The 14,294-nt window shown below is 41.8% G+C and overlaps 1 pseudogene; it reads right to left on the minus strand.

Moving 5' to 3' along the window:
- Window positions 1–10,662: 10,662 nt before the first annotated feature.
- Window positions 10,663–10,872, minus strand: LOC145243502 (U2 spliceosomal RNA; annotated as a pseudogene).
- Between the last annotated feature and the right edge of the window lie 3,422 nt (window positions 10,873–14,294).

The following is a 14,294-nucleotide window of genomic DNA, read 5'->3' on the forward strand; positions in this document are numbered from 1 at the left end:
ATATATATATATATATATATATATATATATACAGGGTGCCCACAAAGTCTGGCTACATAATTTAGAGGATGCTTCCACAAAGTCTGGCTACATAATGTAGCCAGAGTTTGTGGACACCCTGCATATATATATATATATATATATATTTACATTATATATATATATATATATTTAAATTATATAAACATTTTACTTCGCCTACATTTATGCAAATATATATCAATAATGCTTGTTTTTGTTGTTATTTTAATTTCTTACCCTAAACAATGCATATTGCCACTTGGTTAGAAGGGTTTACTATTTCGAATTATGTCTAACAGTAGATTATGCGAAGTTGAGCATCGAGGTTTCCGTTCACATCACATTTGAATGTTGCATACTACTACAGCCAGAGAAGCAGAAAGTAGGAACGAAATGCCAAACAAGAGGCTATTAAAATATAAGGTTTACCGACATCTATGAACCTCTACAATTAAAGCCTTTGATTTTTCCGCTTGTCGGGTCGGTTGGAAATTTTTACGTCGAGAAGACACAAGCGCTATAAGTTATTCACATTCCACTAAATAATTGTAAAAGAGGCACATGGATGAAACATTGCGGCGACGAGACAGGTATGAGGGTTTGGCAGATAGTGCGTGACATATAGATTGATAACCCTTTTTTGAACTTAGCTAAGAAAAGGAGACTAATGATAGATGCACCAGCCCAGATGTGGCAGTAATAACCCATATATCCATGAATGGTGGTTTCATAGAGGGATAGAATACTCTAAAGTGAGAGTAATGTTCTAGTGCGAGGGAAAAAGAGAGAGAAAGAGAGGTTACTTTTGCAGCAGCTTTGATTATGTCTTTAATATATTTATATGTTTTTATATATATATCTTGCCTGTGAATACTAAGCCGATACGTTTGAACGATAAGTTCTCAGATTCTTACTCTTCATCGAGGTTCATTGAATAGAATCTATTTTTTACAGACTTATTAGAAATTATACACATATCAATAAGTTCGCCTATAAGTTTTGTAATAAAATGAGCTGGCTAATGGTTGACAACTATGCAATCTTTCCATTTATTTATTGTTCCAATCTATTTTATATTCTGATCACGGACCGAAAAAATAGTTCAATGAAGCTTTTGAAAACTGGCCAAATCATTGCTTCATCGATTTGTTTTGTTCGTTGAAAATGTCGAGTCGTAAAAAGAGGAAAACTCCAATGAAAATATATTCAGCTAATTTGTATTCATTTAATTTTATTACATGCTTTATGTATTAATACTAAATCTACCGTGTCTGTACAGTCATAAATGGCATAACTATTTTTATTGCTATCCAAATTAAATGTTTCATTATTGAAGTCGCTTGTTTTAAGTCGGAGTTGTATATTTTACATCTATTGTTTCCTGCTAGTTGCTGCTCGGTGTTGTGTAGCCAGTCTAACTACTGCATAAAGTTGATGATCGTCGTCTCTCAAGATTGACTGTTTTTTTTTTTTTTTATAAATTGTTGCCCGTTAATCGCAACTATATGTTAATTAGTAACACGTAACACAGAAAACAGCTAGACACAGTTCTTGCATGCGACGTCTGGAATGGTTTAGCCCAGAACGCACAAAAAGTATGGAGCAGTAGCAATGTTTGAACTCTTACTCTCCCGATTTACGGTTAAGCAGTTGTTATATTCTTGCTTACAACACGCAGAGGTATAGACGAACAAATGACGACGGATCCTGATGTTGACGCATTCCAGATATTAACCAGCCAAACCAGTCATGAATGATTGGGGATTAAGATAAGATTCCTCTGACTAACTCCTGCTGTTGTTTTTGTTTATTAAAGTGGATTTTTGCAATCGTGCCGCAGGATTGTTTGATCTTCACGAAGTCCACTTTGTTGGACCTAACTTTTCGTTATAGCGAAATATGGCCCCGCGATTGTATACGAAGGTGGAGAAGATTTCACCCAGACCAGACCAATGAATGGGTGTTGCGCATGTAGTGAAACAACGTGGTAATTCATACTTAGCAGAGATCACCAGAAAGGAACAGATTCTGATGTTGACTCGTATTGGATTTTATTAAAATTCTGTTAGCGGGGTGACTCTGATACTGCTACGTTATTACTTTCTCTATTATAGGGATTGACAGTTGGACTTCAGAAGGAGCTACATAATCGCTTTGAAATACCGGTTCTCGTTAGATAAACAAAGTTAAACAGCGTGAAGCATGGCTAGTATCAGATGGGTGACCATTTAGGGATGCTAGACGATGTACGTCCTCTTCATATGACCGGGATATACATTTTTTTTTTAAATTTAATTTTCACCCCAAACAAGGAACAGTGCCACTTTAAAGCAGGGGGCTACTATTAGGGACTTAATTAGCGGGGTCATTATGAAGAGAGAAGAGTAGAAAGATGTTTGTTTACATTACACTTGAACTTCTGCATATCATTGCAGTTAGGAAAGCAGAATCCCGGAAGGGAGTTCCAAAGACCCGCAGTTCTGGGGAAGAAACTATTGGAGTAAATGGCTTTCTTGCACCTAGGGATATCTACTGTAAAGGGATGAGACTTAGTAGCTTGTCGGGTTTGTCGGGGGTAGTTACGTCGGGAGATACAAGTGTTTGCAGTTTGTCAGAACATTCACCATTAAAGTATTTGTAGAACAGGCAGAGGGATGCAACATCTCATCGATAGGACAGAGGCTGAAGCCTAGATGACAGTTCAAGACCTATCAAGTTGGCGACTCTCTTCTGGGGGCAGCTTGTGAATATTATATTCCCTGTGAACTTACTCCTTTGAAGGAAGCTTACATAGTTCACCTAGTGCTCATACAACACAACTTAATACTGGTTCATGTTCTTATTCCTGCTGCCTATGGAGACATTTTATACTGATTGATTGAGGAGTTGCGTAAATATAGCAGTGAAAGTAGAAAACGTGTAAAAGAAAAAATTAAAAAGTCCGACACGAACGATAAATTTGCTGGATTAAAAAAAAACAATACTACAGTTCATTCAAAACTTTTATTGAGCAACTCAATTTCGGTAACTTCGTTACGTAGTAGAGCTGACATCTATTCAATGTAACAGCCCTCAGCCTCAATCACCGCCTCGAAACGGGTTTGGAGTTAGGAGCATGATTTTTTTCACAAGTGCTGGCGAGGGTTCGGCGAATATTCGGCGGTTGGCGGCGATTAGGCTAGCTTCGGTGTTGTGCAAAGTAATGTTGGTGATGTTCTTGACGTATGACCAAACGAAGTAGTCCAGCAAGTTCATGGCAGGGGAGTAAGGTGGACCAGTGAGAGAAGGGTCCAAAGTCGTAATACTTCTTTTGAAGCCAAGCTTTGGTCTCTTTAGATTTATGGACAAGCGCTGAATCCTGCTGCTACATCGCGAGTCTGCCAGTGGCCACTTATCGGACCAGGAGATCACCATGCTCTTCAGCACATCCAAGTACATGTTGGTGTAGATTTTCAAGCCGACATTGAAGATGTGATGTGAAAGGATGTGCCTCTCCCTTGAACCCACACCACAACACCAAAGAAATAACCGTGGCCAGAAATTTATTGAGCTGTGCCCTCAATGATTCAATGGTCCAGATTTGCCTTTTAAGGATGCTAGCAATAGTCCTGTTGTCATTACTTGGATCGATAGAAAGCATGGGTTGTACTGCGGCGCATCTCCGATCTCACTCGTTGAGAATTGTCTAACTTTTAATTGCTCTTGAGATGTGTACACGGCTGGCAAACTAGTAGATGGTCTGCAACAACAGTAAAAAAAGAAAATCGGTGTTCATCAAACAGAAATCGAATTATCTCGCATTTTCTAAGGCGGCAATTTTATCGTTCCACCATGTATTAATATTTTTCCAAAATATAAAGATGGCAATTCTCAAAGTGTCCTACTTTTGAATTGTAATTAAAAATTCTCAAAAATACGAATCTCTTTAATCGAATAGTCTGACACATACGACGCCAGCTCAGTCGTTCCTGTATTTCATTCTCTAAACACGCGACGTGGTGACATCTTGTCGCGTCAATTTTGCTCTTTTCCTGCAGGGAACGTTTCTACTTTTATTTATTTTAACGAAAATTTATTCATGGGAAATGTAGAAAAAGACTTGTAAGCACAACTTAAAGTAGAAAGCGGTAATCAGAAGACAACAAATGGTAGTTTTCATCAGAAGGCCGCATCTGATACAAACGTATATCAAAGGTATAATAAAAACATACGACAGTTTAGAGCTCAGACCTTCCGACTAAAAACATTTTGGTTAGATGTTTAAAAAATGATTTTGAAACTTAAACAAAGCGCAGTGTTACTTTGTATATAATTGTTAACTATTTGGGAAACAATCTGTAAGCATACTATGTAGGGAGTTGTGCAGCAAGTTTTTTTGTATACATTAGACTTGGACTTCTGCATATCCGCACATCCAGGGAAGCAGGAACGCACGAGAGAATTCCAAAGTCTAGGGGAAAACTTGTAGAAACCTGTCTGTCATCTAAGGATCTCTACAGTATGGAGATAGTATTCTTATTAACTATTAGTTGGGCGATTCTTTTTTTAGCCCTCTTTAGATGTGAAAAACCAGTGAGAGATGCACCAACCCAAATGGTTGCCTTGTAAAGGTACAATATACTCTCAGGTGTAAGTAACTTTCTAGCACGGTAAACAGAGCACACCTTATTCGCTTTAACAATGACTTGATGTATTTGTTCTAATTCATGCTCCATGAGAACATTAAGCCGAGAAGTTTGACCAAATAGCTTTTATTATGCATCATTAGCCACTGGTTGAGATTTTTTTTTTGTAATAATTAAAGGAAAACACAGTTTTTACTGTATTGAATTTTACAATCCATTGATGTCCCCATTCCATTAGAGACTCGAGATCTGTCTCTAAGGCTTCAGCTAATTCTTTAGATATGTGTTCCATTTGTTTTCGCCTCGTGCCTTTATAGCGCGTTATGTCATCAGTAAATATAATCATCTCAAAGACAATTATATTGGGAAGGTCATTTATGAAAGCGGAAAGGTCACAAGTACATCCGCATTTATATCGTGTTGTGTTGAGGTATGAGAATCAGGATAAACTGGATTTTCTCTTATTAAGACAGATTTAATTGTGTTACGTATCCGTCCTGTAATGCCATATTATTTTATTTTCCTATGAAGATCATCGTGCCATAGCCTTGCAAAGGCCTTAGATATATCTAGATCTATTGTCCTAGCCTCACCTACCTTATCCAGTGCATAGCATATTCAAAGATAAGTTCAAAAACTACACTAAAGATATCTGGATTAGACTTGCCTGTCCTAAACTTATACTTTTTACCCGAAATAATTAAAATCGCTTATTCATGCTGTGTTGGGTAGAACGAGAGAGGCAATGAACATGTGCCACGATATCGCTTGAAAAAAAGTCAAGTTAGCAACACTTTGCTACTACAATTGCACATACATATTAAAATAGCTGTTTCACTCCATTTAGACATAAACTTCTGCATGATGTAAATGTGCATTCGGTGGTCATTCTGTTTAGTGGTTGCTTTGATTAGTTATTCTTTAGTTACAATTACACTCATGGCCATTTTTTATCGTTGTGCTATTAGCATTTTATCTGCATGTGTAATTGAAATAGTGTCAAGATTTAAACTGAAATGCTTTGGACACTCCTAGACAAGAAGTGCACGCGCAACGAGTATAAAGTTGCGTGTGGTATTCATCATCGCCATCGTAGTAGCTGTGTGTAGAGGCTGTCTGTATGTCTTTCTTCGCAGTAGAAATCGTTATCTTTTGGATATTGATAGTTTTAATCTAGTTTTATTCCACAGTACAAACAAGATGTAAGTCAGCTGTTATGTGCATGTTTTCTACCTGATAATGTAAGTATGAGTCAAGATATCTCACTACTTATACAATTCTCTATCTATATAAAAGCCAAGTACGTCCAAGGATGGAATACTGCTGCCATATCTGGGCGGGAACTGCTAAAACAGCCTATCCTGCTTGACAGAGTACAGAATAGACTTCGTGGCTTAGTGGGGTATGCCATTTTCTCTACCCTGCAACCTCTCTCCCACAGAAGAGACGTTGCGAGCCTATGCTTGTTTTATCGTTATTTCCATGGCAGGTGCTCGTCTGAACTCCAATCTCTGGTCTCCCCTCGCCAATCTTTCACGAAAAACACTCGTCTAGTTGAATCTACTGTGAACAATTTCCCCCACTCTTTATCTGTGCCTAAATCAAAACGTGGATTCCATGAACAAAGCTTCTTTCTTAGAACTGCACGCCTGTGGAACTCTGTTCCGTTTGCCTGCTTCCCACCTGACTACAACTTGGATGTCTTCAAGTCCAATGTTAACAAATTCCTAATGAACCGCCCCCGTAAGTAAACAATTCATCAAATCTCCACACTAACGTACTGTACTTGCACTAACCCTTATCTCTGAGTTACTTCCGGTCCTTGATAAGTGGTGACCACCGTGTAAAAAAAAGGTGTAAGCTGGGCTTTACCTCTTCACAGGAAAAGAAGTATTCCCGAAATCATGCTATTGAAAATTCTATAACCTACAACTTTTTATGTAATCAGGCTGCAATTTTTTTTTTATTGCGGTTACTGCATGAGATCTATATATCAAGTTTTGCACCCGAGTGCATACTCTAACTACAGTTCCCGAGGATTGTATAATCAATGCTGGCAGCCCACTCGGGAACGCTGACCATGCAGTGATAATGGTAGAAATCGTCCTAAATTCTAGACCCAAAACTGAATAGCCAGTGCTCAAAACAACGAGATATTATAAAAAGTCTGACTGGGAAGCCATCAGAGATCTTACCAGAGATGCCCCATGGGAAAATATTGTTTCTCTTCCTGTTGAATAGTGCGCAAATGAGACCACTGAATGGCTCAAAACATCAATTGAAGCACATGTTCCCATGCAGAAATTTTATAGCAAGCCCCACTCTCCCCAATGGTTTACTTCGACTTGCGCAACTGCCATTGCTCAAAGGCAGCATGCATACCGCAGATTTAACCGACATAAGTCCAGTTCAAACAAACAGAAGTATATAGAAGCTAGAAGTAACGTTAAGAAAGAAATAGCGACCGCTAAGGAAGAATTTACTGAAACCACTAAAAACCGCATCGAAGCACAAAAATTAAGACATCGTGACTTATGGAAAATCTACAACAGTGTAGTAAATAATGGGCAATCTACAATTCCCCACTAACCAACAATCACGAGGTTGTTTGCTCAGCGACCCACAAGGCTAATATGCTTGCCAGCCGGTTTGCCTCGAACTCCATGCGGGACCCTTCCAACCACCCTCTGCCTGACTTTTCTTTGCGGACAGACGCCACGCTAGACGATCTAAAAATCACCCCTGCTCAGGTACACGCTATCATAAAAAACCTTGACACTTCAAAAGCATGTGGACCTGATCTCATCCCAGCTGTGCTATTAAAAAGTGCTCAGTCGAAGTTGCCCCAGTTCTCTCTTAACTCTACAACAAATGCCTTAATGAATCATGCTTTCCGGGCTGTTGAAAAACTGCTTCTGTGGTACCAGTATTCAAGAATTCTGGCGAAAGAAGTGACCCATCAAATTATTGTCCCATTAGCCTTCTCCCACTCTTCGTCAAAATATTTGAGACCATAATTAACCATGCTCTAGTCCGGCACCTTACAGATGCTAAACTTTTGACTGACAAGCAATATGGATTTAGACAAGTCCGTTCCACAGCAGACATCCTCACTGTAATCTCGGAACGTATATACCATTCACTGGACAAAGCGGGGGAGGGCAGAACGGGAGATCTAGATACATCTAAGACTTTTGACAAGGTATGGCATGAGGGTCTCCCTAGAAAAATTAAATCATACGGTATCACTAGTAGAATACTTAACATAATTAAATCCTTCTTAGATAAGAGAAAAATCCAGGTTGTCCTCGACGATCGTACATCTAAACAGTGTGATATAAATGCGGGAGTCCCTCAGGGGTCTATCCTTGGGCCTCTATTTTCCTAATATTTATTAATGACCTCTCCGACAAAACTGCCTCTGAGATGGGTATATATGCTGATGACACTACTCTCTATAACAGGCATAGCAGGAAAACAAATGAACACATATCTAAAGAAATGGCAAAAACACTAGAGGATCTGTAGTGGAATGGGGAAATAAATGGATGGTCACATTCAATGCTGCCAAGACTAAACTGGTTTCCTTCAATAATTACAAGAAACCTTCTCTGCCACCAATAGCAATGGCCAGTGACTCCCTGTCTGAGTGCATATTTCAAACTGCTTGGCCTAACGTTCACAGAAAACATGAGTTGGAACAATTATATTGAAAACATTGCCAGGGCCGCTGCGAAAAAGGTAGGCTCTCTCTATCGTGCTAGAAACTACTGACACCTGAAAGTATCCTGTACCTCTATAAGGCAACTATTCGCCCATGTATGGAGTATTGTTGTCATATTAGGGCTGGTGCATCTGTTGCTAGTCTCTCACTCCTAGACAAGGTTCAAAAGAGAGTTGCCAATCTGATAGGTCCTGAATTGGCATCTAAGTTTCAGCCTCTGCCCCATCGACGAAACGTTGCATCCCTCTGCCTGTTCTACAACTATTTTAATGGTGAATGCTCCGACGAACTGCAAGCACTTGTGCCTCCACGACGTAGACACCCTTGACAAACCCGACAGCCAGCTAAATCCCACCCCCACACAGTAGATATCCCTAGATGTAAAAGATATTTCTATTCCAGAAGTTTCTTCCCCAGAACCGCTAGACTCTGGAATTCCATTCCAGGTCCCTGCTTCCCTAACTGTACTGACACGCAGAAGTTCAAGTGTAACGTGAACCGACATCTTGCTGTCCAAACCCCAACATAGTGCCCCAGCAGTTGCTGCCACTGATAGTAGCCCTCTACACCAAAGTGGCAATGTGCTTGTTGGGGTGAAAATGTAATAAAAAAAATACGTTGATAATTTGTTGATTTAATGGGTAATCAGTAAGAACGGAAGTAGTAGTTGTAAACATGTTGATCAACCACTTCCTCTATTTTTGCAGCAAAAATAAAGGAATAAATTTAAAGTAACAATAGAAAGACATTTTAGAGCCGATGAATCATGTTCAGTTGCATCCATGTTGGAGAAACGCATCATAAACGAACTTTGTTGTACACCCATGTTCGTAATGCCATCACGAACATTTTAAGCATATTTATATTTTCATTAAACAGAAAGTGTATTACGCTAGCAGAATTTTGCGTAAGTGAGAGAAATAAATAGAGCGATTGACTGTGAACAAGACCGATAGCCATTAGTCGTGTGATCTCGTGTAATGAATGTATGCGTGAATGTAGGATTGACAAACTAAAATGACACAAAAATGAGCTGAAATGACTTTAATAAATAAAAAGTAATTTTTTTTATTATTCAATTTTCACTCCAAACAAGACACAGTGCCACTTTGAAGCAGGGGGCTACTATTAAGGACTTAATTAGCGGGGTCATTATGAAGGGAGATGAGTAGAAAGATGTTTGTTAACATTATACTTGAACTTCTGCATATCAGTGCAGTTGGGAAAGCAGAATCCCGGAAGGGAGTTCCAAAGACCCGCAGTTCTAGGGAAGAAACTATTGGAGTAAATGGCTTTCTTGCACCTAGGGATCTCTACTGTAAAGAGATGAGACTTAGTAGCTTGTCGGGTTTGTCGGGGGTAGTTACGTCGGGGAGGTACAAGTGTTTGCAGTTCGTCAGCGCATTCACCATTAAAGTATTTGTAGAACAGGCAGAGGGATGCAACATCTCCTCGATGGGACAGAGGCTGAAGCCTAGATTACAGTTCAGGACCTATCAGGTTGGCGACTCTCTTTTAAACCCTGTCCAGGAGCGAGAGACAAGAAGCAGATGCACCAGCCCAGATATGACAACAGTACTCCATACATGGGCGAATGGTTGCCTTATAGAGGTATAGGATACTGTCAGGCGTAAGTAGTTTTCTACCACGGTAGAGGGAGCCAACCTTCCTTGCAGCAGCCTTGGCAATGCTCTCAATGTATCTAGTCCAGTTCATATTCCCTGTAAACGTTAGGCCGAGGAGTTTAAAAGAAGTACTTTCAGGCAATGTGTCCTTGGCCATTGCTATTGGTGGTAGAGAAGGTTTCTTGTAGTTATTGAAGGAAACAAGCTTAGTCTTAGCAGCATTGAATGTGACCAACCATTTTTCCCCCATTCCACTACAGATTGGAGGTCATCCTCTAGTGTTTCTGCGATGTCCTTGGATATGTGTTCATTTGTTTTCCCCTCATATCTGTTATAGAGAGTGGTGTCATCGGCAAATATACCCTTCTCCGAAACAATTTTATCAGGGAGGTCATTTATGAATATCAGGAATAATAGAGCTCCAAGGATAGACCCCTGAGGTACACCCGCATTTATGCCATATTGTTTGGATGTACGACCGTCGAGGACAACTTTGATTTTTCTATTACTTAAGAAGGATTTAATTACATTATGAATTCTTCCAGTGATTCCATATGATCTAATTTTCCTTAGAAGATCATCGTGCCATAAATAACTTAGAATGACTTTAATGAACTTAAAGATGGATTGAATGACCTTAAGAATGACTTGAATGCTAAGAAAACAAATGGAATCCTTCAAAAACAACTTGAATGATCTGAAGAATGACTTGAATGGCTTTGAGACGTACTGGTTGTAAAGTGGGTGATCATTTTACATTAAATTAATGCAGAAACGTGATTCCCTCATTTTATATCACAAAGTTACAAACATAAGTACAGCATGTAGTTAGAACATATACTACACTTTGATCTTGGCCAGAAAGCCAAGAAAAGGTTATTTATTTGTTCCCCCACCGAGCAAATTAAGCACAAGGCCGATTTTTAATGTGAGGAGTGAAGGGGAAATGGGGACCAACTCCCCGGGGAGTAGGGGAACTGGATAGTGACAATTTGTATGAAGGGTTGCCCCTACATTGACCAAGGTCTTATATGGTCTTTGCTTGCTGTATCTGCCGGACAGATACTACACTTTGAGATATTAAATATTTTATTCACAGGAAAAATACATTAGGGAAAATGAACAAAAAACTTAGGCACAAGGCCAACTCAAAAAGAAGGGGGGATGGTGAGGTTGGTTGATCCACATCGTCTCTATTGGAAGTTTTTAATGATTTTTCTCTCGGCCAGCATCTTTAATCATGGTTACCCTTTTAACTTTGTATTTATGTGTGTGTGGTGGGAGGGGGGCCTTCTTCCTACTTAAACCCAATTTTAAAATTTTGTCTCTTCTTTTTCCTTTCTCGTTTCTTTTTTTAATGTCAAAAAATACAAAAGATAACAATATTAATAAAATTTCATTTGTGTCCAGGGACATGGGGGAAAATCCGGTTAGTAAGTCCCTTCCAACCCTATCTGAAATGCTAGACCACCCGTTTCACTCTGGTTTGTAAAGGAACCTGGGTTTCGCAGGCAGCTCTAAGTGGAAGATGGAGGGGTTGTGTTCAAAGTAGGAGAGAAAAGAAAAATTTGACGGTGAGGGCGGGGGGATGTTAGTGTTTGGTTTTATTTCCTCCAAGCTGAGTTGAATTATGAGAGGCGGGGCAAAAGAAAAAATTGTTGTTTTTGCAGGTTGGGGTTCTTGAAGGCTTTCTAATAAGGGAAAAAAGATTTATTTGGCTGGCTGAGAGGCTGAAGGAAGTAGAATTATAAAGGGGCAGGGGTCCGACAGAAACCCATGAACCGAGTGCTCCACACGTAGGCGGGAGACACGTATTAAATTGTTACCCCTCTTCGTACACACAGACTTGCTAACTGTATCCATCTTCTTTCAAAAGCCACACGATGCAGTCTTCTTCTATCGCATCTGATCTTTACCCGTAGTTGGTGTTTAATGAAAGCGGTCAGATCCTGATCAGAAAAAGGCAGCACCCCCGGCCATCTTGCAGTCTCGACGTCCAAATCACCATTCTCGCCACGGCCAGGATTGCGATGTAGACACTTTGTCTCTCCCTGTCCCACGGCGGCCTCACGTTGTCCACTACGTTGGATACAGTAATCGGGCGAGGATGCTCAGGGTCGATGCGAGCCGTCACCTCGCCAACATACGACCAGTACTGATGAAGTTCGCGGCAATCGAAAAAGCGTGATCAGTTGTTTCTGCGGCCGCTGTCCCGCAACGGGGACAGGCCGGCGACTCCAGGAAACCAGAACTGCATTGTATATTGTTGAGGGGAAGCGCGTTTCGGGCCAATCGCCAGGTCAGAGAGAACTCTGAATTGTTCAGATGACTCGAACCTGGCGCCCAGCTCCACACAGAGCAGATCTCACTCTGCTGCCAACCCAAACGCGCGCATAGCGAGTCGTCGGCGCCCCCTCACTAGATAGATCCCTGTGGAGTTCCCTACGGGTGGCAGTCACAAGGTCGCTGGACCCTAGTTTTAGCGCGGCTCGGCACTCTTTCAGGAAGGCTGAATCTCCCCGCGGCCTGCGACGACTCGATAGCGGGGTTGAGAATTAGGTCGGGAAAGGCCGCAGTGATCGCGGGGTGCCACGGTTGATCGTCTCGAAGGTAGTGGCTTAGGAAGGCAAGCCTCTCGGCGTCTCGACGACACCTCAAGTGCAGCATTCCCAAACCTCCCTCACACGGACGTTTAATACATACCTGTCTGCTCACCCAGCGTCTTCTTCCGTCCCAAAGGAGCGAGAACAAGAGTTCGACAAGATCTGTTAGGAGTTGTGCAGGCAGAGGAAGTACGACCAGTCGGTAAAGGATAAGAAGGAAGACGTATGTGGCGCACGCCTCAGCTCTACCCTTTAAGGAAAGTTTCCTAGGAAGCCACGCGTTGACCACAGCTGCCACTTTTGACCGTACCTCCGACCAATTCTTATCAAGCTGGAGACCCGGTCCAAACCACACACCGAGGATCCGAACCGGGACATCCGTCCAGCTAAGGGGCGCCAGGAGGTTTGCGTTGCTGCTCCAGGCGCCCAACCGCAGTCCGACCGACTTGCTGCAGTGTATCTTGACCCCAGTGATTCTTTCGTACTGTGCAAACGCCTCCGACTCGATCTCGATGTCTCTGAAGCCCGATACAAAGACCGTGGCATCATCGGCGAACGCGGATACCTTGGCAACTGAGCCGTCAAGCAGAGCCATTCTGCGCAGGGCCGAATTTGCCTCCCCACGTCTCAGCTTGCAGAGCAGAGGCTCCAAGGCCAGGACGTAAAGCAGGGGCGACAGCAGACTACCCTGAGGAACCGACCGAGAGATAACAATTTCGAACGCTTTCCGTTAACTTGCAGGACAGTCGTGGCCTGTTGATAAATAACGGAGATCCACTTGCAGAAGTCCGGTTTAAAACGGGCGGCCTCTAAGACAGATGCCAGGAAACGATAGTCGACCCTATCGAACGCTTTGGACTGATCTAAGTTGATCAGCGCGGCTTTCGTGTCGTCATCTATTCTCTCATCAAGGATCGTGCGTATTAGGTGCAAGTTGTTCTGAATCGATCTCCCCTTCATAGCGTAGTTCTGTTTCGGTTCAACCAACTCTTCGATAACAACCTGAAGCCGATTCGACAGGACCTTGGCCAAAATCTTCAACTCTGTGTTAAGCAGAGTTATGGTTCTGTAGTCGTCTAACTCTTCCCCACCATTCCCATCACCTTTCCTCAGCAATGAGCTCACTCCCTTGGTTACCTGCCCTAGGATGGATCCCGGAGCAAACCAATGGTTAAACACGTCCGTCCTAAGAGGCAGAAACATGAGCGACAGCCTCAAATACATTTCGTGCGGTAGACCATCGAGTCCCGGCGATCTGTCACAGCTGACCTGCTTCAGCGCAGTAGAGACGGAGAAGCTTTTAATGTTGGCTTTTAGACCTAACCACCACTTACTCTCAGTAACCGACCCCACTAGTGCCTTTTTCATTAATTCTCTTAACTGGTCTCGGAAGTCTTGTATCTCCAGAAGGGAGGTGTTTAACTTGCAGTACCCCGCTAACTTAGGTCTATTTCCTAGCTTCAGGCGGGCCATAACTAGTTTATGGTCTGACTGATCTAACTAATTGAACGTGGGGCAATATAGGAAATCTATTTCGCCTCTTCTAACTAGTATCCTGTCATAATAGGTGGTCGGATAGGAGGAAACGCTATTAGTCCACGTCCACATCTCCCGCCCTGGATGCTCGACCCGAAACCTGTCGACCAGATCGCATCTAGCCATCAGATCAGCCAGGCTGGGCTCACATTTCTCCGAC

Source organism: Euprymna scolopes, chromosome 2, assembly GCF_053919585.1.
Source record: "Euprymna scolopes isolate OS-2025 chromosome 2, ASM5391958v1, whole genome shotgun sequence".
NCBI lineage: Eukaryota > Metazoa > Mollusca > Cephalopoda > Sepiida > Sepiolidae > Euprymna > Euprymna scolopes.